A 27192-nucleotide genomic window follows, 5' to 3' on the forward strand; every position below is an offset into this window, starting at 1 on the left:
GGTTTGAACCTCTGTGTAAACAGCACTCATTGATACATTCAGTAAGTACCATAGTTGAAACTGAAAATTCAATTTTTCATTAATGCCTTCTTTTGGGAATCAAAAGATTCCATAGCGTAGTGGTTATCAAGTTCACTTAAGACGCAAAATGTATACTTTTCGATGCTGGGCGGAAACAGACGTCTCTGACACATGTGAGAAGTACTGTATTTGTAACAGAGAATTTTCATAAATGCATTATGTTGGAATTTCGAATTCGTGCGATGAATATATGTAAAATTTGGTTTACTCCACAGTAATAATTCTAGCAGCAGTTTCTCTAGTTTAGTAGTTATCAAGTTTGCTTTACACATGAATGGTCCCCGATTCGAAGCTGGGCGGAAACAGTTCTCTATGACAAATCCATTAAGTACTGTATTTGTAACAGAGAATAGTTGTTCTAATAAATGCCTTACTTTGGAAATTCGAATACATGCAATAAATATTTGTAAAATGCGGTTTACTCCTTGCTGGTAATTAATGCAGCAGTTTCTGTAGTGTAATGGTTATCACGTTCACCTTACATGCGAAAGGTCTGTGGTTGAAAAACTGATAGAAACAGTGATCTTTGACACATGCAGTTAGTGCTGTATCAACAACAGAGAATATATGTTCTCATGAATGGCTTTTTTTGGAAATTGGAATACATGCAATGAATATCTGTAAAATTTGGGTTACTCCTTGCTGATAACACTTGCATCAGTTTCTGTAGTGTAGTGGTTATCACGTTCGCTTTACACGCGAAAGGTCCCTGGTTCGAAACCGGGCGGAAACAGTCATCTTTGACACATGCAGTAAGTTGTGTATTTATAAAAGAGATGAGTTGCTTTCATAAATACCTTATTTTGGAAATTCAAATACATGCACTGACTATAAGAAAATTAAGTTTACTTCTTGCAGGTATCTCAAGCAGAAGTTTCTGTAGTGTAGCTGTTATCACGTGCACTTAACATGCAAAAGGTCCCTGGTTTGAACCTCTGTGTAAACAGCACTCATTGATACATTCAGTAAGTACCATAGTTGAAACTGAAAATTCTATTTTTCATTAATGCCTTCTTTTGGGAATCAAAAGATTCCATAGCGTAGTGGTTATCAAGTTCACTTAAGACGCAAAATGTATACTTTTCGATGCTGGGCGGAAACAGACGTCTCTGACACATGTGAGAAGTACTGTATTTGTAACAGAGAATTTTCATAAATGCATTATGTTGGAATTTCGAATTCGTGCGATGAATATATGTAAAATTTGGTTTACTCCACAGTAATAATTCTAGCAGCAGTTTCTCTAGTTTAGTAGTTATCAAGTTTGCTTTACACACGAATGGTCCCCGATTCGAAGCTGGGCGGAAACAGTTCTCTATGACAAATCCATTAAGTACTGTATTTGTAACAGAGAATAGTTGTTCTAATAAATGCCTTACTTTGGAAATTCGAATACATGCAATAAATATTTGTAAAATGCGGTTTACTCCTTGCTGGTAATTAATGCAGCAGTTTCTGTAGTGTAATGGTTATCACGTTCACCTTACATGCGAAAGGTCTGTGGTTGAAAAACTGATAGAAACAGTGATCTTTGACACATGCAGTTAGTGCTGTATCAACAACAGAGAATATATGTTCTCATGAATGGCTTTTTTTGGAAATTGGAATACATGCAATGAATATCTGTAAAATTTGGGTTACTCCTTGCTGATAACACTTGCATCAGTTTCTGTAGTGTAGTGGTTATCACGTTCGCTTTACACGCGAAAGGTCCCTGGTTCGAAACCGGGCGGAAACAGTCATCTTTGACACATGCAGTAAGTTGTGTATTTATAAAAGAGATGAGTTGCTTTCATAAATACCTTATTTTGGAAATTCAAATACATGCACTGACTATAAGAAAATTAAGTTTACTTCTTGCAGGTATCTCAAGCAGAAGTTTCTGTAGTGTAGCTGTTATCACGTGCACTTAACATGCAAAAGGTCCCTGGTTTGAACCTCTGTGTAAACAGCACTCATTGATACATTCAGTAAGTACCATAGTTGAAACTGAAAATTCAATTTTTCATTAATGCCTTCTTTTGGGAATCAAAAGATTCCATAGCGTAGTGGTTATCAAGTTCACTTAAGACGCAAAATGTATACTTTTCGATGCTGGGCGGAAACAGACGTCTCTGACACATGTGAGAAGTACTGTATTTGTAACAGAGAATTTTCATAAATGCATTATGTTGGAATTTCGAATTCGTGCGATGAATATATGTAAAATTTGGTTTACTCCACAGTAATAATTCTAGCAGCAGTTTCTCTAGTTTAGTAGTTATCAAGTTTGCTTTACACACGAATGGTCCCCGATTCGAAGCTGGGCGGAAACAGTTCTCTATGACAAATCCATTAAGTACTGTATTTGTAACAGAGAATAGTTGTTCTAATAAATGCCTTACTTTGGAAATTCGAATACATGCAATAAATATTTGTAAAATGCGGTTTACTCCTTGCTGGTAATTAATGCAGCAGTTTCTGTAGTGTAATGGTTATCACGTTCACCTTACATGCGAAAGGTCTGTGGTTGAAAAACTGATAGAAACAGTGATCTTTGACACATGCAGTTAGTGCTGTATCAACAACAGAGAATATATGTTCTCATGAATGGCTTTTTTTGGAAATTGGAATACATGCAATGAATATCTGTAAAATTTGGGTTACTCCTTGCTGATAACACTTGCATCAGTTTCTGTAGTGTAGTGGTTATCACGTTCGCTTTACACGCGAAAGGTCCCTGGTTCGAAACCGGGCGGAAACAGTCATCTTTGACACATGCAGTAAGTTGTGTATTTATAAAAGAGATGAGTTGCTTTCATAAATACCTTATTTTGGAAATTCAAATACATGCACTGACTATAAGAAAATTAAGTTTACTTCTTGCAGGTATCTCAAGCAGAAGTTTCTGTAGTGTAGCTGTTATCACGTGCACTTAACATGCAAAAGGTCCCTGGTTTGAACCTCTGTGTAAACAGCACTCATTGATACATTCAGTAAGTACCATAGTTGAAACTGAAAATTCTATTTTTCATTAATGCCTTCTTTTGGGAATCAAAAGATTCCATAGCGTAGTGGTTATCAAGTTCACTTAAGACGCAAAATGTATACTTTTCGATGCTGGGCGGAAACAGACGTCTCTGACACATGTGAGAAGTACTGTATTTGTAACAGAGAATTTTCATAAATGCATTATGTTGGAATTTCGAATTCGTGCGATGAATATATGTAAAATTTGGTTTACTCCACAGTAATAATTCTAGCAGCAGTTTCTCTAGTTTAGTAGTTATCAAGTTTGCTTTACACACGAATGGTCCCCGATTCGAAGCTGGGCGGAAACAGTTCTCTATGACAAATCCATTAAGTACTGTATTTGTAACAGAGAATAGTTGTTCTAATAAATGCCTTACTTTGGAAATTCGAATACATGCAATAAATATTTGTAAAATGCGGTTTACTCCTTGCTGGTAATTAATGCAGCAGTTTCTGTAGTGTAATGGTTATCACGTTCACCTTACATGCGAAAGGTCTGTGGTTGAAAAACTGATAGAAACAGTGATCTTTGACACATGCAGTTAGTGCTGTATCAACAACAGAGAATATATGTTCTCATGAATGGCTTTTTTTGGAAATTGGAATACATGCAATGAATATCTGTAAAATTTGGGTTACTCCTTGCTGATAACACTTGCATCAGTTTCTGTAGTGTAGTGGTTATCACGTTCGCTTTACACGCGAAAGGTCCCTGGTTCGAAACCGGGCGGAAACAGTCATCTTTGACACATGCAGTAAGTTGTGTATTTATAAAAGAGATGAGTTGCTTTCATAAATACCTTATTTTGGAAATTCAAATACATGCACTGACTATAAGAAAATTAAGTTTACTTCTTGCAGGTATCTCAAGCAGAAGTTTCTGTAGTGTAGCTGTTATCACGTGCACTTAACATGCAAAAGGTCCCTGGTTTGAACCTCTGTGTAAACAGCACTCATTGATACATTCAGTAAGTACCATAGTTGAAACTGAAAATTCAATTTTTCATTAATGCCTTCTTTTGGGAATCAAAAGATTCCATAGCGTAGTGGTTATCAAGTTCACTTAAGACGCAAAATGTATACTTTTCGATGCTGGGCGGAAACAGACGTCTCTGACACATGTGAGAAGTACTGTATTTGTAACAGAGAATTTTCATAAATGCATTATGTTGGAATTTCGAATTCGTGCGATGAATATATGTAAAATTTGGTTTACTCCACAGTAATAATTCTAGCAGCAGTTTCTCTAGTTTAGTAGTTATCAAGTTTGCTTTACACACGAATGGTCCCCGATTCGAAGCTGGGCGGAAACAGTTCTCTATGACAAATCCATTAAGTACTGTATTTGTAACAGAGAATAGTTGTTCTAATAAATGCCTTACTTTGGAAATTCGAATACATGCAATAAATATTTGTAAAATGCGGTTTACTCCTTGCTGGTAATTAATGCAGCAGTTTCTGTAGTGTAATGGTTATCACGTTCACCTTACATGCGAAAGGTCTGTGGTTGAAAAACTGATAGAAACAGTGATCTTTGACACATGCAGTTAGTGCTGTATCAACAACAGAGAATATATGTTCTCATGAATGGCTTTTTTTGGAAATTGGAATACATGCAATGAATATCTGTAAAATTTGGGTTACTCCTTGCTGATAACACTTGCATCAGTTTCTGTAGTGTAGTGGTTATCACGTTCGCTTTACACGCGAAAGGTCCCTGGTTCGAAACCGGGCGGAAACAGTCATCTTTGACACATGCAGTAAGTTGTGTATTTATAAAAGAGATGAGTTGCTTTCATAAATACCTTATTTTGGAAATTCAAATACATGCACTGACTATAAGAAAATTAAGTTTACTTCTTGCAGGTATCTCAAGCAGAAGTTTCTGTAGTGTAGCTGTTATCACGTGCACTTAACATGCAAAAGGTCCCTGGTTTGAACCTCTGTGTAAACAGCACTCATTGATACATTCAGTAAGTACCATAGTTGAAACTGAAAATTCTATTTTTCATTAATGCCTTCTTTTGGGAATCAAAAGATTCCATAGCGTAGTGGTTATCAAGTTCACTTAAGACGCAAAATGTATACTTTTCGATGCTGGGCGGAAACAGACGTCTCTGACACATGTGAGAAGTACTGTATTTGTAACAGAGAATTTTCATAAATGCATTATGTTGGAATTTCGAATTCGTGCGATGAATATATGTAAAATTTGGTTTACTCCACAGTAATAATTCTAGCAGCAGTTTCTCTAGTTTAGTAGTTATCAAGTTTGCTTTACACACGAATGGTCCCCGATTCGAAGCTGGGCGGAAACAGTTCTCTATGACAAATCCATTAAGTACTGTATTTGTAACAGAGAATAGTTGTTCTAATAAATGCCTTACTTTGGAAATTCGAATACATGCAATAAATATTTGTAAAATGCGGTTTACTCCTTGCTGGTAATTAATGCAGCAGTTTCTGTAGTGTAATGGTTATCACGTTCACCTTACATGCGAAAGGTCTGTGGTTGAAAAACTGATAGAAACAGTGATCTTTGACACATGCAGTTAGTGCTGTATCAACAACAGAGAATATATGTTCTCATGAATGGCTTTTTTTGGAAATTGGAATACATGCAATGAATATCTGTAAAATTTGGGTTACTCCTTGCTGATAACACTTGCATCAGTTTCTGTAGTGTAGTGGTTATCACGTTCGCTTTACACGCGAAAGGTCCCTGGTTCGAAACCGGGCGGAAACAGTCATCTTTGACACATGCAGTAAGTTGTGTATTTATAAAAGAGATGAGTTGCTTTCATAAATACCTTATTTTGGAAATTCAAATACATGCACTGACTATAAGAAAATTAAGTTTACTTCTTGCAGGTATCTCAAGCAGAAGTTTCTGTAGTGTAGCTGTTATCACGTGCACTTAACATGCAAAAGGTCCCTGGTTTGAACCTCTGTGTAAACAGCACTCATTGATACATTCAGTAAGTACCATAGTTGAAACTGAAAATTCAATTTTTCATTAATGCCTTCTTTTGGGAATCAAAAGATTCCATAGCGTAGTGGTTATCAAGTTCACTTAAGACGCAAAATGTATACTTTTCGATGCTGGGCGGAAACAGACGTCTCTGACACATGTGAGAAGTACTGTATTTGTAACAGAGAATTTTCATAAATGCATTATGTTGGAATTTCGAATTCGTGCGATGAATATATGTAAAATTTGGTTTACTCCACAGTAATAATTCTAGCAGCAGTTTCTCTAGTTTAGTAGTTATCAAGTTTGCTTTACACACGAATGGTCCCCGATTCGAAGCTGGGCGGAAACAGTTCTCTATGACAAATCCATTAAGTACTGTATTTGTAACAGAGAATAGTTGTTCTAATAAATGCCTTACTTTGGAAATTCGAATACATGCAATAAATATTTGTAAAATGCGGTTTACTCCTTGCTGGTAATTAATGCAGCAGTTTCTGTAGTGTAATGGTTATCACGTTCACCTTACATGCGAAAGGTCTGTGGTTGAAAAACTGATAGAAACAGTGATCTTTGACACATGCAGTTAGTGCTGTATCAACAACAGAGAATATATGTTCTCATGAATGGCTTTTTTTGGAAATTGGAATACATGCAATGAATATCTGTAAAATTTGGGTTACTCCTTGCTGATAACACTTGCATCAGTTTCTGTAGTGTAGTGGTTATCACGTTCGCTTTACACGCGAAAGGTCCCTGGTTCGAAACCGGGCGGAAACAGTCATCTTTGACACATGCAGTAAGTTGTGTATTTATAAAAGAGATGAGTTGCTTTCATAAATACCTTATTTTGGAAATTCAAATACATGCACTGACTATAAGAAAATTAAGTTTACTTCTTGCAGGTATCTCAAGCAGAAGTTTCTGTAGTGTAGCTGTTATCACGTGCACTTAACATGCAAAAGGTCCCTGGTTTGAACCTCTGTGTAAACAGCACTCATTGATACATTCAGTAAGTACCATAGTTGAAACTGAAAATTCTAATTTTTCATTAATGCCTTCTTTTGGGAATCAAAAGATTCCATAGCGTAGTGGTTATCAAGTTCACTTAAGACGCAAAATGTATACTTTTCGATGCTGGGCGGAAACAGACGTCTCTGACACATGTGAGAAGTACTGTATTTGTAACAGAGAATTTTCATAAATGCATTATGTTGGAATTTCGAATTCGTGCGATGAATATATGTAAAATTTGGTTTACTCCACAGTAATAATTCTAGCAGCAGTTTCTCTAGTTTAGTAGTTATCAAGTTTGCTTTACACACGAATGGTCCCCGATTCGAAGCTGGGCGGAAACAGTTCTCTATGACAAATCCATTAAGTACTGTATTTGTAACAGAGAATAGTTGTTCTAATAAATGCCTTACTTTGGAAATTCGAATACATGCAATAAATATTTGTAAAATGCGGTTTACTCCTTGCTGGTAATTAATGCAGCAGTTTCTGTAGTGTAATGGTTATCACGTTCACCTTACATGCGAAAGGTCTGTGGTTGAAAAACTGATAGAAACAGTGATCTTTGACACATGCAGTTAGTGCTGTATCAACAACAGAGAATATATGTTCTCATGAATGGCTTTTTTTGGAAATTGGAATACATGCAATGAATATCTGTAAAATTTGGGTTACTCCTTGCTGATAACACTTGCATCAGTTTCTGTAGTGTAGTGGTTATCACGTTCGCTTTACACGCGAAAGGTCCCTGGTTCGAAACCGGGCGGAAACAGTCATCTTTGACACATGCAGTAAGTTGTGTATTTATAAAAGAGATGAGTTGCTTTCATAAATACCTTATTTTGGAAATTCAAATACATGCACTGACTATAAGAAAATTAAGTTTACTTCTTGCAGGTATCTCAAGCAGAAGTTTCTGTAGTGTAGCTGTTATCACGTGCACTTAACATGCAAAAGGTCCCTGGTTTGAACCTCTGTGTAAACAGCACTCATTGATACATTCAGTAAGTACCATAGTTGAAACTGAAAATTCAATTTTTCATTAATGCCTTCTTTTGGGAATCAAAAGATTCCATAGCGTAGTGGTTATCAAGTTCACTTAAGACGCAAAATGTATACTTTTCGATGCTGGGCGGAAACAGACGTCTCTGACACATGTGAGAAGTACTGTATTTGTAACAGAGAATTTTCATAAATGCATTATGTTGGAATTTCGAATTCGTGCGATGAATATATGTAAAATTTGGTTTACTCCACAGTAATAATTCTAGCAGCAGTTTCTCTAGTTTAGTAGTTATCAAGTTTGCTTTACACATGAATGGTCCCCGATTCGAAGCTGGGCGGAAACAGTTCTCTATGACAAATCCATTAAGTACTGTATTTGTAACAGAGAATAGTTGTTCTAATAAATGCCTTACTTTGGAAATTCGAATACATGCAATAAATATTTGTAAAATGCGGTTTACTCCTTGCTGGTAATTAATGCAGCAGTTTCTGTAGTGTAATGGTTATCACGTTCACCTTACATGCGAAAGGTCTGTGGTTGAAAAACTGATAGAAACAGTGATCTTTGACACATGCAGTTAGTGCTGTATCAACAACAGAGAATATATGTTCTCATGAATGGCTTTTTTTGGAAATTGGAATACATGCAATGAATATCTGTAAAATTTGGGTTACTCCTTGCTGATAACACTTGCATCAGTTTCTGTAGTGTAGTGGTTATCACGTTCGCTTTACACGCGAAAGGTCCCTGGTTCGAAACCGGGCGGAAACAGTCATCTTTGACACATGCAGTAAGTTGTGTATTTATAAAAGAGATGAGTTGCTTTCATAAATACCTTATTTTGGAAATTCAAATACATGCACTGACTATAAGAAAATTAAGTTTACTTCTTGCAGGTATCTCAAGCAGAAGTTTCTGTAGTGTAGCTGTTATCACGTGCACTTAACATGCAAAAGGTCCCTGGTTTGAACCTCTGTGTAAACAGCACTCATTGATACATTCAGTAAGTACCATAGTTGAAACTGAAAATTCTATTTTTCATTAATGCCTTCTTTTGGGAATCAAAAGATTCCATAGCGTAGTGGTTATCAAGTTCACTTAAGACGCAAAATGTATACTTTTCGATGCTGGGCGGAAACAGACGTCTCTGACACATGTGAGAAGTACTGTATTTGTAACAGAGAATTTTCATAAATGCATTATGTTGGAATTTCGAATTCGTGCGATGAATATATGTAAAATTTGGTTTACTCCACAGTAATAATTCTAGCAGCAGTTTCTCTAGTTTAGTAGTTATCAAGTTTGCTTTACACACGAATGGTCCCCGATTCGAAGCTGGGCGGAAACAGTTCTCTATGACAAATCCATTAAGTACTGTATTTGTAACAGAGAATAGTTGTTCTAATAAATGCCTTACTTTGGAAATTCGAATACATGCAATAAATATTTGTAAAATGCGGTTTACTCCTTGCTGGTAATTAATGCAGCAGTTTCTGTAGTGTAATGGTTATCACGTTCACCTTACATGCGAAAGGTCTGTGGTTGAAAAACTGATAGAAACAGTGATCTTTGACACATGCAGTTAGTGCTGTATCAACAACAGAGAATATATGTTCTCATGAATGGCTTTTTTTGGAAATTGGAATACATGCAATGAATATCTGTAAAATTTGGGTTACTCCTTGCTGATAACACTTGCATCAGTTTCTGTAGTGTAGTGGTTATCACGTTCGCTTTACACGCGAAAGGTCCCTGGTTCGAAACCGGGCGGAAACAGTCATCTTTGACACATGCAGTAAGTTGTGTATTTATAAAAGAGATGAGTTGCTTTCATAAATACCTTATTTTGGAAATTCAAATACATGCACTGACTATAAGAAAATTAAGTTTACTTCTTGCAGGTATCTCAAGCAGAAGTTTCTGTAGTGTAGCTGTTATCACGTGCACTTAACATGCAAAAGGTCCCTGGTTTGAACCTCTGTGTAAACAGCACTCATTGATACATTCAGTAAGTACCATAGTTGAAACTGAAAATTCTATTTTTCATTAATGCCTTCTTTTGGGAATCAAAAGATTCCATAGCGTAGTGGTTATCAAGTTCACTTAAGACGCAAAATGTATACTTTTCGATGCTGGGCGGAAACAGACGTCTCTGACACATGTGAGAAGTACTGTATTTGTAACAGAGAATTTTCATAAATGCATTATGTTGGAATTTCGAATTCGTGCGATGAATATATGTAAAATTTGGTTTACTCCACAGTAATAATTCTAGCAGCAGTTTCTCTAGTTTAGTAGTTATCAAGTTTGCTTTACACACGAATGGTCCCCGATTCGAAGCTGGGCGGAAACAGTTCTCTATGACAAATCCATTAAGTACTGTATTTGTAACAGAGAATAGTTGTTCTAATAAATGCCTTACTTTGGAAATTCGAATACATGCAATAAATATTTGTAAAATGCGGTTTACTCCTTGCTGGTAATTAATGCAGCAGTTTCTGTAGTGTAATGGTTATCACGTTCACCTTACATGCGAAAGGTCTGTGGTTGAAAAACTGATAGAAACAGTGATCTTTGACACATGCAGTTAGTGCTGTATCAACAACAGAGAATATATGTTCTCATGAATGGCTTTTTTTGGAAATTGGAATACATGCAATGAATATCTGTAAAATTTGGGTTACTCCTTGCTGATAACACTTGCATCAGTTTCTGTAGTGTAGTGGTTATCACGTTCGCTTTACACGCGAAAGGTCCCTGGTTCGAAACCGGGCGGAAACAGTCATCTTTGACACATGCAGTAAGTTGTGTATTTATAAAAGAGATGAGTTGCTTTCATAAATACCTTATTTTGGAAATTCAAATACATGCACTGACTATAAGAAAATTAAGTTTACTTCTTGCAGGTATCTCAAGCAGAAGTTTCTGTAGTGTAGCTGTTATCACGTGCACTTAACATGCAAAAGGTCCCTGGTTTGAACCTCTGTGTAAACAGCACTCATTGATACATTCAGTAAGTACCATAGTTGAAACTGAAAATTCAATTTTTCATTAATGCCTTCTTTTGGGAATCAAAAGATTCCATAGCGTAGTGGTTATCAAGTTCACTTAAGACGCAAAATGTATACTTTTCGATGCTGGGCGGAAACAGACGTCTCTGACACATGTGAGAAGTACTGTATTTGTAACAGAGAATTTTCATAAATGCATTATGTTGGAATTTCGAATTCGTGCGATGAATATATGTAAAATTTGGTTTACTCCACAGTAATAATTCTAGCAGCAGTTTCTCTAGTTTAGTAGTTATCAAGTTTGCTTTACACACGAATGGTCCCCGATTCGAAGCTGGGCGGAAACAGTTCTCTATGACAAATCCATTAAGTACTGTATTTGTAACAGAGAATAGTTGTTCTAATAAATGCCTTACTTTGGAAATTCGAATACATGCAATAAATATTTGTAAAATGCGGTTTACTCCTTGCTGGTAATTAATGCAGCAGTTTCTGTAGTGTAATGGTTATCACGTTCACCTTACATGCGAAAGGTCTGTGGTTGAAAAACTGATAGAAACAGTGATCTTTGACACATGCAGTTAGTGCTGTATCAACAACAGAGAATATATGTTCTCATGAATGGCTTTTTTTGGAAATTGGAATACATGCAATGAATATCTGTAAAATTTGGGTTACTCCTTGCTGATAACACTTGCATCAGTTTCTGTAGTGTAGTGGTTATCACGTTCGCTTTACACGCGAAAGGTCCCTGGTTCGAAACCGGGCGGAAACAGTCATCTTTGACACATGCAGTAAGTTGTGTATTTATAAAAGAGATGAGTTGCTTTCATAAATACCTTATTTTGGAAATTCAAATACATGCACTGACTATAAGAAAATTAAGTTTACTTCTTGCAGGTATCTCAAGCAGAAGTTTCTGTAGTGTAGCTGTTATCACGTGCACTTAACATGCAAAAGGTCCCTGGTTTGAACCTCTGTGTAAACAGCACTCATTGATACATTCAGTAAGTACCATAGTTGAAACTGAAAATTCAATTTTTCATTAATGCCTTCTTTTGGGAATCAAAAGATTCCATAGCGTAGTGGTTATCAAGTTCACTTAAGACGCAAAATGTATACTTTTCGATGCTGGGCGGAAACAGACGTCTCTGACACATGTGAGAAGTACTGTATTTGTAACAGAGAATTTTCATAAATGCATTATGTTGGAATTTCGAATTCGTGCGATGAATATATGTAAAATTTGGTTTACTCCACAGTAATAATTCTAGCAGCAGTTTCTCTAGTTTAGTAGTTATCAAGTTTGCTTTACACACGAATGGTCCCCGATTCGAAGCTGGGCGGAAACAGTTCTCTATGACAAATCCATTAAGTACTGTATTTGTAACAGAGAATAGTTGTTCTAATAAATGCCTTACTTTGGAAATTCGAATACATGCAATAAATATTTGTAAAATGCGGTTTACTCCTTGCTGGTAATTAATGCAGCAGTTTCTGTAGTGTAATGGTTATCACGTTCACCTTACATGCGAAAGGTCTGTGGTTGAAAAACTGATAGAAACAGTGATCTTTGACACATGCAGTTAGTGCTGTATCAACAACAGAGAATATATGTTCTCATGAATGGCTTTTTTTGGAAATTGGAATACATGCAATGAATATCTGTAAAATTTGGGTTACTCCTTGCTGATAACACTTGCATCAGTTTCTGTAGTGTAGTGGTTATCACGTTCGCTTTACACGCGAAAGGTCCCTGGTTCGAAACCGGGCGGAAACAGTCATCTTTGACACATGCAGTAAGTTGTGTATTTATAAAAGAGATGAGTTGCTTTCATAAATACCTTATTTTGGAAATTCAAATACATGCACTGACTATAAGAAAATTAAGTTTACTTCTTGCAGGTATCTCAAGCAGAAGTTTCTGTAGTGTAGCTGTTATCACGTGCACTTAACATGCAAAAGGTCCCTGGTTTGAACCTCTGTGTAAACAGCACTCATTGATACATTCAGTAAGTACCATAGTTGAAACTGAAAATTCTATTTTTCATTAATGCCTTCTTTTGGGAATCAAAAGATTCCATAGCGTAGTGGTTATCAAGTTCACTTAAGACGCAAAATGTATACTTTTCGTTGCTGGGCGGAAACAGACGTCTCTGACACATGTGAGAAGTACTGTATTTGTAACAGAGAATTTTCATAAATGCATTATGTTGGAATTTCGAATTCGTGCGATGAATATATGTAAAATTTGGTTTACTCCACAGTAATAATTCTAGCAGCAGTTTCTCTAGTTTAGTAGTTATCAAGTTTGCTTTACACATGAATGGTCCCCGATTCGAAGCTGGGCGGAAACAGTTCTCTATGACAAATCCATTAAGTACTGTATTTGTAACAGAGAATAGTTGTTCTAATAAATGCCTTACTTTGGAAATTCGAATACATGCAATAAATATTTGTAAAATGCGGTTTACTCCTTGCTGGTAATTAATGCAGCAGTTTCTGTAGTGTAATGGTTATCACGTTCACCTTACATGCGAAAGGTCTGTGGTTGAAAAACTGATAGAAACAGTGATCTTTGACACATGCAGTTAGTGCTGTATCAACAACAGAGAATATATGTTCTCATGAATGGCTTTTTTTGGAAATTGGAATACATGCAATGAATATCTGTAAAATTTGGGTTACTCCTTGCTGATAACACTTGCATCAGTTTCTGTAGTGTAGTGGTTATCACGTTCGCTTTACACGCGAAAGGTCCCTGGTTCGAAACCGGGCGGAAACAGTCATCTTTGACACATGCAGTAAGTTGTGTATTTATAAAAGAGATGAGTTGCTTTCATAAATACCTTATTTTGGAAATTCAAATACATGCACTGACTATAAGAAAATTAAGTTTACTTCTTGCAGGTATCTCAAGCAGAAGTTTCTGTAGTGTAGCTGTTATCACGTGCACTTAACATGCAAAAGGTCCCTGGTTTGAACCTCTGTGTAAACAGCACTCATTGATACATTCAGTAAGTACCATAGTTGAAACTGAAAATTCAATTTTTCATTAATGCCTTCTTTTGGGAATCAAAAGATTCCATAGCGTAGTGGTTATCAAGTTCACTTAAGACGCAAAATGTATACTTTTCGATGCTGGGCGGAAACAGACGTCTCTGACACATGTGAGAAGTACTGTATTTGTAACAGAGAATTTTCATAAATGCATTATGTTGGAATTTCGAATTCGTGCGATGAATATATGTAAAATTTGGTTTACTCCACAGTAATAATTCTAGCAGCAGTTTCTCTAGTTTAGTAGTTATCAAGTTTGCTTTACACACGAATGGTCCCCGATTCGAAGCTGGGCGGAAACAGTTCTCTATGACAAATCCATTAAGTACTGTATTTGTAACAGAGAATAGTTGTTCTAATAAATGCCTTACTTTGGAAATTCGAATACATGCAATAAATATTTGTAAAATGCGGTTTACTCCTTGCTGGTAATTAATGCAGCAGTTTCTGTAGTGTAATGGTTATCACGTTCACCTTACATGCGAAAGGTCTGTGGTTGAAAAACTGATAGAAACAGTGATCTTTGACACATGCAGTTAGTGCTGTATCAACAACAGAGAATATATGTTCTCATGAATGGCTTTTTTTGGAAATTGGAATACATGCAATGAATATCTGTAAAACTTGGGTTACTCCTTGCAGATAACAGTTACATCAGTTTCTGTAGTGTAGTGGTTATCACGTTCGCTTTACACGCGAAAGGTCCCTGGTTCGAAACCGGGCGGAAACAGTCATCTTTGACACATGCACTAAGTTGTGTATTTATAAAAGAGATGAGTTGCTTTCATTAATACCTTATTTTGGAAATTCAAATACATGCACTGACTATAAGAAAATTAAGTTTACTTCTTGCAGGTATCTCAAGCAGAAGTTTCTGTAGTGTAGCTGTTATCACGTGTGTTAGCAATTGGATATGTAGACGGACGAGTCGGTCAAGGATCGATTCAGACAAGGTGGTAAATTGTATGACAAGCTACAGTTTATTCAGAGTGAAGATATCTAGAACAGCGTAATTACGGCTCTCCCGCTGGTTCGTACGGAAGCGCAGACGAAGAAGAGGCCGTTACAATCAGTACACCACTATTATATAGAAAAGAAAGTAGGTTGATTCTGGAAGATCGGATCTTTGGATTGGTTCAGCTGGGGTGTAGTCTGTAGTCTTCCGCCATTGGCTCAGTAGTCTGTCCGTCATCGTAGAATCCTCTTCGGGCATTCAACGTTCAGAGACAAAGGAGATCATGTGTGTGTGCGCTGGTTTTGGCCATTAGTGTAATGCGGGAGCTATCCTGTAGGGGACCCCACAGGCTCAACTCTGAGTGGTAGCCCCCCCTTAACAATAGTTTGGTCACCTACATAAGAATTAGCATTTCTCTACAAAACCCTCTCTTCACGTCTCACCAGAGACGTGACACAACCTAACTGGATCCAGACACAAAGAGAAACTTCTCCCAAGGGGACTATGAAATAAGGCACGGTTTTAAACAGAAATAGATATATATGTATTACATCATGTTCTCCATTCAATCCCACTATGTACTAAGTTGGCTACCAGCCACCTAGGAACTTACAACCCTCATTTTACAGAGCGGAGAACAACAGCTCAAAATAAAAGTAAATGCTTGTCTACATAAGCCAACTTTTTTCCCGCAGGAAAAAGTTGTGATTCCCTCTCTTCACATCTCCAAAGAGATGTGACTTAAACTAGGCAAGTCAGGCGGAATGATCCACTTGCATAACACATACATACATCCCCATAAGGCAACAGCAGATATAATGTAAATCTAAATAGGCACTCTCCTCCTCATCCTCGAATTCATGTAGGTCTTTATCCAGCAGAGGAAACATCTGGGAAGGGGAGGAAGGGTCAATGGCTTTAGAGATAACCCTAGTGGCAAGGGAACGGATGCATGGAATGCAACAGCATCCACAGAGAACTAAAATGGCAGCGAACACCGAAATGGATACCAAAATGGAGGACACCAGGGTTTTATATTTACCAAACGCACTCATCCAGGAGTCCCACATCGAGGTATCCATCCCAGAATGAGATTTCATTTTACCATTAAGCGTCCTCAAACCTTCTAGGGCCATGGTCAAGCTACCATCGGAGGCTGTGTTACTAGGGATGAAAGTGCAACACTGTTCACCAAACATAGTACAAGCTCCACCTTTCTCCGCCAGTAGCATATCTACTGCAATGCGATTCTGGAATGTCATAAGAGAAGTTGCAGCCAGGCTCTCATGCTCCATACCGTTATCACGCACCTGGCTCCTGTTATCTAACAAAAAACGCTTGTTCTCGCAACCCCACGCTCTGAATGTGCCCTCCCTTCTGTATTTTTCCAGCATGAGAAAGTCCCCTGGCCCTGACACTTTTAACAATGTTTCAAGTCAGCTATGTTGCATAACACTTGCATACATCAACACAAGCCAACAGCAGATAATATTCAATCATATATATGGTAATGGCTATAATGTAAAACACAGGAACCAATAATCCCTCTTTTTCACACCCCCCAGGGTGTGAACAAAAATTCAGCAATGAATCATGTAACAGTCACAGAGTTTAAAATACCTTCATGTCAAAAGAGAACAGCTCATTCAAAAACAAAAAAAACAAAAAAAATGGTGTGAAATTTAAGTCCCCCTTTTGACACCCACAAGGGTGTCACTTAGCAAAAACAGGATAACACTTTGTTTATTGACATGTAAGATACCGGATAAAACTTTGGTCATGGAAAACAGAGTAAAGCAAAGCAAAGCATTATTATAAACCATCTGGTCCTCTCAGCTACTCCTATCCTGCACCAGTTGGGCTTCATGCCACCCAGGGACTCAAAACCTTCACAACAGGGAGAACAAACATACTGGAAAGAAAACCCATCATAAAGATGTATAACAAGGAACTGTGGTGGTGTAAGATTTATTCTACTACCTCGCCCACAGCATACCATGGGTCATCCTCAGTCAGTCTCATCCTCCCCTGAAAGCATGCTTCAGTATCAGCATCTCCAACTGGAGCATCAAGCAAAGGCATCATCATGCCTGAAGCCTTCACCACATCTGTAACAGACTTCTTAAAACACGGTATGATGCAAGCAGCACAACACGTCAAATAACAAAAATAAGGGTCAGAAATCCAGTAACCACCATTCTAGTGTACTTACCAAAATCAGGCTCCCACTCAAGAGAACAGGCCAGACTCCTCCACCCCCGCCATGGTCCTCATCTCAGCAGATAGTGCATCAAGCCCACTAAGGGCCTTAGATATACTACCATCTGGACTGGTGTTATTAGGAATATACGTGCAACATTGTTCACCGAACATCTTGCATACGCCCCCCTGACTGGCAAGAAGCATATCCAAAGCAAGTCTATTCTGTCTGGCAACCCTAGATGTGGCCTCAAACTGTTCAGACATACCAGTGAGTGCATCACGGGGGTAATTAACAAAACGCTGTTGATCATAGTAGATGTAATGAATCCATGCAGTCTGTCTTGCATCCACTATGGCTGGACCTATAATCCATCATTCCTGCCCAAGGCCTGAAGCTCATGAGGAACCCCCACCGGCACTCCCAACAGGTTAGTGTGTATGTCAACTACATCCTCTGTCCATGGAGCACTACTTCTATGTCTCCCATGGGATGGAATGTTTTCAGGTCCCCTGGATACAGAACCCAACAACTGTTCAGCAGTAACATCAACAATGGTCAGTGGAATTATCAAACTGGTCAGAGCACATGTACCTTGCCAGTCTCCTCTAAGAATGAGTCTCAGCACTCTTTTGGGTCCACAGATCCACCACACATCAGCCAGACCACTAGTTTGGTTTAGGCCTGTAACTGGCCAAGTGGAATTAATGGTTATGTTACTACTGCAATCAGCTTCAGGCATCTCCCATAATCAATGCCATTACCTGTACCCGTGATGCAACTGTAATTGCCCCCATATGCCTCAACACCCCAAGGGGCCCGATGAGGAGGTACTGTAGGAAACACAAGGCTCAAGAGGAACAGAGAGTTGAATTGGCCTCAACCAGGTATAAACCTCTCAGAATACACAACCACCCCTCTCCTTCTCCTATAGCAAATGGGTGTGTAGCCAGAACAGGTCCATCATGACCAATGTTTCATGTAACTCATGTAGTCCTTTCTTTTCAGGGTCTTAACTGTACCTCATAAGAAAGCCACAAATTGTCCCTACCAATAACACCAGTCTCAGTGCCTAATTGATCAATAGCTGAATAGTCTAACATTAATTACCTGAATGGGATTTTTAACACAGTGGTGGCAGGTTCGGTCCAGGGGTGGTAGAGGAGTGTGTCTGGCCCTGGTTCATCTGGGACCTCTGGTTTTGGCAGCACCTTAATAGAAAACACACCCATCGTGTCTGTCCCGGTCCTTTGTAGTCCGAGGGTGTAAGTGCCTGCATCAGAGAGCTTAATAGTTTTGATGGTTAGCAAGATTTCATCACCTTTACAAAGTTCAACAGTGCTCCCAGGTTTTCCCATATCATGAAAAACCTATCCACCTTTGTGGGATCCCCTATGCTATAAGGATACCCTCTCTTCCAATCCCAGAACTGTCCCAAGTCGGTTATCCTGTAATCCCCATACGGACACCCTCCCAATTTAATATAATTTCATTTATAATTTTCGTCCACCTGTTCTGTAGACATACATTCAGCATTCCACGGGTCAGAACCTGGAATCCGCTGGTACATCACCATCTATTTCCATCGATTTCTCCAGAGTCCTGGAAATAAGGCCTCATACACAGGGAGTTAGACAACAGCCCCATAAAACTAAAACAGTCACACAGGTGAATGTAGCCCATAATACAGTGATCATAATATTTTCCCCATTTTCTAAACATACTATCAAACCCCATTAATCAGAGAAGTATCCACCCCAGTGTTTTCTGTCAACCCGTGAGCCAGGGTGGTCAAACCAGCTGAGGCTTCAGGTACTGATTCATCCGGAGCTGTGTTATTTGGGATGTCACCCACGATAAGACCGCTCAGACAAACAGCTTCCATGTGAAGCCCCACCCTTTCCCCGAGAACACATCACTTAGCAAGAGCCAGACACATCTTCACTTCTATGAACAAAAACAGGGGTGACAGGACAGGGAGGATTTTCTTCATTCGAGAGATGGCCCCCGGAATTCTGTTAATTCCAGTTCTCCTCTCGAACACTGTTTATTGTTCGATAGTGTCAGTGTGTCTTACCCTCCCACCGTGCGATATGAATCCGGGTAGCTCTTTCAGCTAGCTGTCACCAGGAGACCTTGGTATGGTCCCCCCAACAAGCCTCTGGGACTGGATTGAGTGACTTCACCTGTAGTTCACCTATAATGCATAAAATGCTGGACATACAGGCTTGGTTAACAAACAGTTTCTCATGTTTTATCTGATTCTATCTTTAACTTCTATGCCCATTTGTTAACTACATTAAAAAAATATTAGTTTCTTATCCAATAGGCCCCATCCTATCCTAGACCACAATTTACCTATCCCCCTTTTGATACCTGGCTATGCCCAGGGTAACAACCTTACCTACTCTAAATAATGACTTAGGTAAGATTAGTATATTATCCTTCTGTTCTGACATTATCATGTAGGAGCGCCCCTTTAATTTTCCACATGTCCAATTCTCCCTTTTGTCTCCACTCAGTGACTGTTATCTACACACTCCGTTATCTCTGCTCGTCCTGGCTCCCTTCTAAAACTTCTCCTCTCTGCTCTCCAACCGTCAAGGTCTCTGCAGTGCGGGGGAGGGCTCATCTGTCTGCCTTTTCCCATGTTTCCACATTTTAACTAAATGTCCCACTGTTTGGCTTTATCTAAACTCATGGATTTTTATTTTTAGAAAAACATGTCTATGGTGGCAATTACTAAAGTCTTTATATAGGTTAAGTAAACTCCACTATAATTAAGTTACCTTAAAAAACAAATTAATTAAATTTTTTATTTTTTTATTTTTTTAAACAGTATTACCCATGACCACAAATGTATTATTCAAATGGCACCCCCTTGTGGCTGATCAGACACCCGAGAGAGCCATGAAATCCGGTCACGGGTTACACCATCCCCCCACATTCGTGTTCCATACCATATTAGACATATTAAAGAACCCTTTATCCTTAAAATAAAATAAAAATTACTTGTGTAATTAAAACTCATAAAATAAAAAACTCATAAAGGTTCCATATGTGAGCGTGCCTCTTTAAAATATCATGTCTCTGGGAACATGGAAATCCCCTTAACCCAAACATTTACTACAAAAACAAAACCTAATAATTATGATAATCCCCTCAACTCAAATAATTTGTCTCGATGTTTCATGTCTTATTCGTGTTTCTCCAAATTTTCTCCCAAAAATACTTCTTAAATACCCAGCCATTAGACAGACACACACAACTGTGATAAATGTGCACTGTCCCTTTAACATAAAAACCTCAGCCTGCAATCCACTCTGCGGGCCTTTCATAGTTCTCCATAATGAAAACAGATTCTAATGTTAGTATACCTTGACCTCCTGTTTAATTTCAATGATGTTATCTGAACAATCAAACCAAAATCAATACCCGGGAAGTACTTGTGTAAATGAATTAAAATAACTAAATAATTTGGTTAGAACACCACTCCCGTCTTACATCGACCACACCCTTCGCCCCGTACCTAGTGTACAGCTTATCTATTACTCAGTGGCTCAATTAATGTTTAACGTAAGTATGTTCAGATGTTGATTATGTAATTCTACAACATTAGTATAGTTCAAACCTCATAATATAAATCCTCAAAAATAATTTTGCGTTAATAGAGTTTTAACACTCTTTCCAACAGTCATGCACCCCCCCTCAATATTCTATGATATAACTCTCATCAGCAAGCCTGCGACTTTTTCAACATTCTCACCGGTTCCAGCTCCAACTGAAACACCTCATGTACCACACTCGCTTTGTCCCCGACCTCATTCATATCGATATTAGTCCCCGACTGAATATCAAGCGTGTTTCATGCACAGGATTTGATTCTTACAAATCTTCATTTACACCAGTAAGCAGACCAGTGGGAGACGCAATGGCCCCGCCTTCTGTTCATTCTCTGTTTGGTCCCTTGGTTCTTAAATACATGGCTTTTATTTCTTTCAACTTCCTTGTCTCTGGCCTCCTGCTACGTCCCTCTCAACTCACATTCCATTGTTTTCAGCTGGGCCCCTGTTGGCGGCCACCCCCCTAGATAACCTGCTTGTGTCCATTTTAACTTCAATCCCTCCCAAACTTTCTTTATAGGCTTCCATTGTCCTGTCCCCCTGATCTATATTCAATTTTTTGTTCTAGGAACTCATTAAACCTCAGCTTTGGAGTATTGGGGTTCGCCATTGTGAATTTGATTTAAACGTAATTTAATTTAATTCAATCGGAATTTAATCGTAGTTTTAATCTAAATTCTCTCCTTCTATCTGAATATAGTTAGCATATACTTCGCCCGACGTTGATTAATGCCCACGAGGTATTCGAAGAGACACTATTGCTCGTGCTCTGCCTTATCTCAGAGCTTCTCCTTCGTATATTCAGGTTGAGAAAAACCGCATGGGTTTGTATAGCATTATGGAGCGCACAACCAAGGGATCTATTCGACTATTTAGTCTCAATATTTAAATATTATATTCAGATATTATTTCAATTATACATCAGTCATTTCATTCCTGATTATACATTTATACATGTACCTATTAACATAGGTACATACAATATAGAAGTTTCGGATTTATCCAATATCCCTTATTATAATTCTCTCTCTCTCCCTCTATCTAACCACCAACAATCTTAATGGAAACAATTACAACCACATTGCATTTTAACATAACATAACATAAACAGTTACAAATAGACAAAACAAGACAAAACAGCACGTTATATCTCTGACCCCTGAAAGCCGATCCTTATCAGTGAATTTCTATCAGACTGAGCCGTACCGGACCACAGGATAAAATTACAATTTATCCCCTCGGCGCCAGATTTGAAGAATAGTAATTAGCTATCCCCTACTGATCTCTATTCCTGATCCCTATCGAGCTGACCCCTATCAGAATTATTACACATGTCCGACCCCTATCGGTGAATCTCTATCAGACTGAGCCGTACCGGGTCACGGGATAAAATTACAATTTATCCCCTCGGTGCCAGATTTGAAGAATAGTAATTAGCTATCCCCTACTGATCTCTATTCCCGACCCCTATCGGAACTATCACACATGTCCGACCCCTATCGGTGAATCTCTATCAGACTGAGCCGTACCGGGTCACGGGATAAAATTACAATTTATCCCCTCGGTGCCAGATTTGAAGAATAGTAATTAGCTATCCCCTTACTGATATCTCATCAATGATTTAAATCACACCGGCCGTCGCCGGTTCGTTACTACATATGTTCACATACACTGTTATTTCGACTCGTCAGCAAATTATAAATTTACACAAGAATTCATACTTACTCGGAAAAACTGATAAAAATGTGGACAGACTATTCGACAATATGCAAAGTTTGATTTAACAGGCTTTTGCTTACCTTATTTTTTTTTTGGTGCACCTTGTAATCAGTTTTCCGAGTTGAGCAGAATTGTTGCCCTCCCCCGAAAGTCTTCACCCGTCTTTCTTATTTATTTAATGAATCGTCCTTTCCCCAACTCGCCTTCCCCACACCCAAATCAACTCACTTCGACTGGATCGTTAGTAAACTATACTCTGCTACCATTTCTGTTAGCAATTGGATATGTAGACGGACGAGTCGGTCAAGGATCGATTCAGACAAGGTGGTAAATTGTATGACAAGCTACAGTTTATTCAGAGTGAAGATATCTAGAACAGCGTAATTACGGCTCTCCCGCTGGTTCGTACGGAAGCGCAGACGAAGAAGAGGCCGTTACAATCAGTACACCACTATTATATAGAAAAGAAAGTAGGTTGATTCTGGAAGATCGGATCTTTGGATTGGTTCAGCTGGGGTGTAGTCTGTAGTCTTCCGCCATTGGCTCAGTAGTCTGTCCGTCATCGTAGAATCCTCTTCGGGCATTCAACGTTCAGAGACAAAGGAGATCATGTGTGTGTGCGCTGGTTTTGGCCATTAGTGTAATGCGGGAGCTATCCTGTAGGGGACCCCACAGGCTCAACTCTGAGTGGTAGCCCCCCCTAACAATAGTTTGGTCACCTACATAAGAATTAGCATTTCTCTACACGTGCACTTAACATGCAAAAGGTCCCTGGTTTGAACCTCTGTGTAAACAGCACTCATTGATACATTCAGTAAGTACCATAGTTGAAACTGAAAATTCAATTTTTCATTAATGCCTTCTTTTGGGAATCAAAAGATTCCATAGCGTAGTGGTTATCAAGTTCACTTGTACTTTTCGATGCTGGGCGGAAACAGACGTCTCTGACACATGTGAGAAGTACTGTATTTGTAACAGAGAATTTTCATAAATGCATTATGTTGGAATTTCGAATTCGTGCGATGAATATATGTAAAATTTGGTTTACTCCACAGTAATAATTCTAGCAGCAGTTTCTCTAGTTTAGTAGTTATCAAGTTTGCTTTACACATGAATGGTCCCCGATTCGAAGCTGGGCGGAAACAGTTCTCTATGACAAATCCATTAAGTACTGTATTTGTAACAGAGAATAGTTGTTCTAATAAATGCCTTACTTTGGAAATTCGAATACATGCAATAAATATTTGTAAAATGCGGTTTACTCCTTGCTGGTCATTAATGCAGCAGTTTCTGTAGTGTAATGGTTATCACGTTCACCTTACATGCGAAAGGTCTGTGGTTGAAAAACTGATAGAAACAGTGATCTTTGACACATGCAGTTAGTGCTGTATCAACAACAGAGAATATATGTTCTCATGAATGGCTTTTTTTGGAAATTGGAATACATGCAATGAATATCTGTAAAACTTGGGTTACTCCTTGCTGATAAGATTTGCATCAGTTTCTGTAGTGTAGTGGTTTTCACGTTCGCTTTACATGCGAAAGGTCCCTGGTTCGAAACCGGACAGAAACAGTCATCTTTGACACATGCAGTAAGTTGTGTATTTATAAAAGAGATGAGTTGCTTTCATAAATACCTTCTTTTGGAAACTCAAATACATGCACTGACTATAAGAAAATTAAGTTTACTCCTTGCAGGTAATTAATGCATCAGTTTCTGTAGTGTGGTGGTTATCATGTTTGCTTTACACGCGAAAGGTCCCTGGTTCGAAACCGGGCGGAAACAGTCATCTTTGACACATGCAGTAAGTTGTGTATTTATAAAAGAGATGAGTTGCTTTCATAAATACCTTATTTTGGAAATTCAAATACATGCACTGACTATAAGAAAATTAAGTTTACTTCTTGCAGGTATCTCAAGCAGAAGTTTCTGTAGTGTAGCTGTTATCACGTGCACTTAACATGCAAAAGGTCCCTGGTTTGAACCTCTGTGTAAACAGCACTCATTGATACATTCAGTAAGTACCATAGTTGAAACTGAAAATTCAATTTTTCATTAATGCCTTCTTTTGGGAATCAAAAGATTCCATAGCGTAGTGGTTATCAAGTTCACTTAAGACGCAAAATGTATACTTTTCGATGCTGGGCGGAAACAGACGTCTCTGACACATGTGGGAAGTACTGTATTTGTAACAGTGCATTTTCATGAATGCATTATGTTGGAATTTCGAATTCGTGCGATGAATTTATGTAAAATTTGGTTTACTCCACAGTAATAATTCTAGCAGCAGTTTCTCTAGTTTAGTAGTTATCAAGTTTGCTTTACACATGAATGGTCCCCGATTCGAAGCTGGGCGGAAACAGTTCTCTATGACAAATCCATTAAGTACTGTATTTGTAACAGAGAATAGTTGATCTAATAAATGCCTTACTTTGGAAATTCGAATACATGCAATAAATATTTGTAAAATGCGGTTTACTCCTTGCTGGTAATTAATGCAGCAGTTTCTGTAGTGTAATGGTTATCACGTTCACCTTACATGCGAAAGGTCTGTGGTTGAAAAACTGATAGAAACAGTGATCTTTGACACATGCAGTTAGTGCTGTATCAACAACAGAGAATATATGTTCTCATGAATGGCTTTTTTGGGAAATTCGAATACATGCAATGAATATCTGTAAAATTTGGGTTACTCCTTGCAGATAACAGTTGCATCAGTTTCTGTAGTGTAGTGGTTATCACGTTCGCTTTACACGCGAAAGATCCCTGGTTTGAAACCGTGCGGAAAGAGGCATCTTTGACACATGCAGTAAGTACTGTATTTATAAAAGAGATTAGTTGCCCTCATAAATACCTTATTTTGGAATTCAAATACATGCACTGACTATAAGAAAATTCAGTTTACTTCTTGCAGGTATCTCAAGCAGAAGTTTCTGTAGTGTAGCTGTTATCACGTGCACTTAACATGCAAACGGTCCGACAGGTTTGAACCTCTGTGTAAACAGCACTCGTTGATACATTCAATAAGTACCATAGTTGAAACTGAAAATTCAATTTTTCATTAATGCCTTCTTTTGGGGGAGCAATTATTAGGAAATGGAAGTCATACAAGACCACTGATAATCCCTCTCGGTCTGGGGCTCCAGGCAAGATCTCACCCCGTGGCGTCAAAATGATCACAAGACCGGTGAGCAAAAATCCCAGAACCACACAGGGGACCTAGTGAATGACCTACAGAGTGCTGGGACCAAAGTAATAAAGCCTACCATCAGTAACACACTACGCAGCCAGGGACTCAAATCCTGCAGTGCCAGACGTGTCCCCCTGCTTAAGCCAGTACATGTCCAGGCCCATCTGAAGTTTGCTAGAGAGCATTTGGATGATGCAGAAGAAGATTGGGAGAATGTCATATGGTCAGATGAAACCAAAATATAACTTTTTGGTAAAACTCAACTCTTCGTGTTTGGAGGACAAAGAATGCTGAGTTGCATCCAAAGAACACGATACCTACTGTGAAGCATGGGGTGGAAACATCATGCTTTGGGGCTGTTTTTCTGCAAAGGGACCAGGACGACTGATCCGTGTAAAGGAAAGAATGAATGGGGCCATGTATCGTGAGATTTTGAGTGAAAACTTCCTTCCATCAGCAGGGCATTGAAGATGAAACGTGGCTGGGTCTTTCAGCATGACAATGATCCCAAACACACCGCCCGGGCAATGAAGGAGTAGCTTCGTAAAAAGCATTTCAAGGTCCTGGAGTGGCCTAGCCAGTCTTCAGATCTCAACCCCATAGAAAATATTTGGAGGGAGTTGAAAGTCCGTGTTTCCCAGCAACAGCCCCAAAACATCACTGCTCTAGAGGAGATCTGCATAGAGGAATGGGCCAAAATACCAGCAACAGTGTGTGAAAACCTTGTGAAGACTTACAGAAAACATTTGACCTCTGTCATTGCCAACAAAGGGTATATAGCAAAGTATTGATAACTTTTGTTATTGACCAAATACTTATTTTCCACCATAATTTGCAAATAAATTCATAAAAATCCTACAATGTGATTTTCTGGATTTTTTTTTCTCATTTTGTCTGTCATAGTTGAAGTGTACCTATGATGAAAATACAGCCTCTCTCATATTTTTAAGTGGGAGAACTTGCACATTGGTGGCTGACTAAATACTTTATTTCCCCAATGTAGTTAATCACAGTGGGTCCCCTCCTCTCCTGTAAAACTAGTTAATCACAGTGGGTCCTCTCCTCTCCTGTAAAATGATTTTGTTTGAGGGAATAAACGGAAATACCTTCTAATAAAATTTGAATTGAAAAAAATTATTGTGTTTAAGTACAGTGTACCAAATCCTGAGGGAATCAACTATAGTGTTTATTTTATTAAACAGGGTAATCTGTGCTGTCATTTGATCCATGTTTTAAACTACATGTAACAAGTATTATAAATAATCATATGTCCCTGGGTGGGATACCATGTCTCAAATAGCAGAAAAGGTCATCAGAATTGTGCTACAACCGCGTGTTACTCTCAGGTG

The 27192-nt window shown here is 38.4% G+C and overlaps 18 non-coding genes across 18 annotated transcripts; all 18 read left to right on the forward strand.

The window, feature by feature from the left end:
* The first annotated feature begins 741 nt into the window (after window positions 1-741).
* Window positions 742-814, forward strand: trnav-uac (transfer RNA valine (anticodon UAC)). Its single transcript has one exon. It is a non-coding gene; the product is annotated as a tRNA-Val (tRNA).
* Window positions 815-1746: 932 nt separating this feature from the next.
* Window positions 1747-1819, forward strand: trnav-uac (transfer RNA valine (anticodon UAC)). Its single transcript has one exon. It is a non-coding gene; the product is annotated as a tRNA-Val (tRNA).
* Window positions 1820-2751: 932 nt separating this feature from the next.
* Window positions 2752-2824, forward strand: trnav-uac (transfer RNA valine (anticodon UAC)). Its single transcript has one exon. It is a non-coding gene; the product is annotated as a tRNA-Val (tRNA).
* A 932-nt stretch (window positions 2825-3756) lies between these two features.
* Window positions 3757-3829, forward strand: trnav-uac (transfer RNA valine (anticodon UAC)). Its single transcript has one exon. It is a non-coding gene; the product is annotated as a tRNA-Val (tRNA).
* Window positions 3830-4761: 932 nt separating this feature from the next.
* Window positions 4762-4834, forward strand: trnav-uac (transfer RNA valine (anticodon UAC)). The gene has a single exon. It is a non-coding gene; the product is annotated as a tRNA-Val (tRNA).
* Window positions 4835-5766: 932 nt separating this feature from the next.
* Window positions 5767-5839, forward strand: trnav-uac (transfer RNA valine (anticodon UAC)). The gene has a single exon. It is a non-coding gene; the product is annotated as a tRNA-Val (tRNA).
* Window positions 5840-6771: 932 nt separating this feature from the next.
* Window positions 6772-6844, forward strand: trnav-uac (transfer RNA valine (anticodon UAC)). The gene has a single exon. It is a non-coding gene; the product is annotated as a tRNA-Val (tRNA).
* A 933-nt stretch (window positions 6845-7777) lies between these two features.
* On the forward strand, window positions 7778-7850 carry trnav-uac (transfer RNA valine (anticodon UAC)). Its single transcript has one exon. It is a non-coding gene; the product is annotated as a tRNA-Val (tRNA).
* Window positions 7851-8782: 932 nt separating this feature from the next.
* trnav-uac (transfer RNA valine (anticodon UAC)) lies at window positions 8783-8855 on the forward strand. The gene has a single exon. It is a non-coding gene; the product is annotated as a tRNA-Val (tRNA).
* A 932-nt stretch (window positions 8856-9787) lies between these two features.
* trnav-uac (transfer RNA valine (anticodon UAC)) lies at window positions 9788-9860 on the forward strand. The gene has a single exon. It is a non-coding gene; the product is annotated as a tRNA-Val (tRNA).
* Window positions 9861-10792: 932 nt separating this feature from the next.
* On the forward strand, window positions 10793-10865 carry trnav-uac (transfer RNA valine (anticodon UAC)). Its single transcript has one exon. It is a non-coding gene; the product is annotated as a tRNA-Val (tRNA).
* A 932-nt stretch (window positions 10866-11797) lies between these two features.
* trnav-uac (transfer RNA valine (anticodon UAC)) lies at window positions 11798-11870 on the forward strand. Its single transcript has one exon. It is a non-coding gene; the product is annotated as a tRNA-Val (tRNA).
* Window positions 11871-12802: 932 nt separating this feature from the next.
* Window positions 12803-12875, forward strand: trnav-uac (transfer RNA valine (anticodon UAC)). Its single transcript has one exon. It is a non-coding gene; the product is annotated as a tRNA-Val (tRNA).
* A 932-nt stretch (window positions 12876-13807) lies between these two features.
* On the forward strand, window positions 13808-13880 carry trnav-uac (transfer RNA valine (anticodon UAC)). Its single transcript has one exon. It is a non-coding gene; the product is annotated as a tRNA-Val (tRNA).
* Window positions 13881-14812: 932 nt separating this feature from the next.
* Window positions 14813-14885, forward strand: trnav-uac (transfer RNA valine (anticodon UAC)). The gene has a single exon. It is a non-coding gene; the product is annotated as a tRNA-Val (tRNA).
* A 9267-nt stretch (window positions 14886-24152) lies between these two features.
* On the forward strand, window positions 24153-24225 carry trnav-uac (transfer RNA valine (anticodon UAC)). The gene has a single exon. It is a non-coding gene; the product is annotated as a tRNA-Val (tRNA).
* Window positions 24226-24365: 140 nt separating this feature from the next.
* trnav-uac (transfer RNA valine (anticodon UAC)) lies at window positions 24366-24438 on the forward strand. The gene has a single exon. It is a non-coding gene; the product is annotated as a tRNA-Val (tRNA).
* A 932-nt stretch (window positions 24439-25370) lies between these two features.
* On the forward strand, window positions 25371-25443 carry trnav-uac (transfer RNA valine (anticodon UAC)). Its single transcript has one exon. It is a non-coding gene; the product is annotated as a tRNA-Val (tRNA).
* Window positions 25444-27192: the final 1749 nt, after the last annotated feature.

This window comes from Oncorhynchus kisutch, unplaced genomic scaffold (assembly GCF_002021735.2).
Source record: "Oncorhynchus kisutch isolate 150728-3 unplaced genomic scaffold, Okis_V2 scaffold1350, whole genome shotgun sequence".
NCBI classification, from domain to species: domain Eukaryota; kingdom Metazoa; phylum Chordata; class Actinopteri; order Salmoniformes; family Salmonidae; genus Oncorhynchus; species Oncorhynchus kisutch.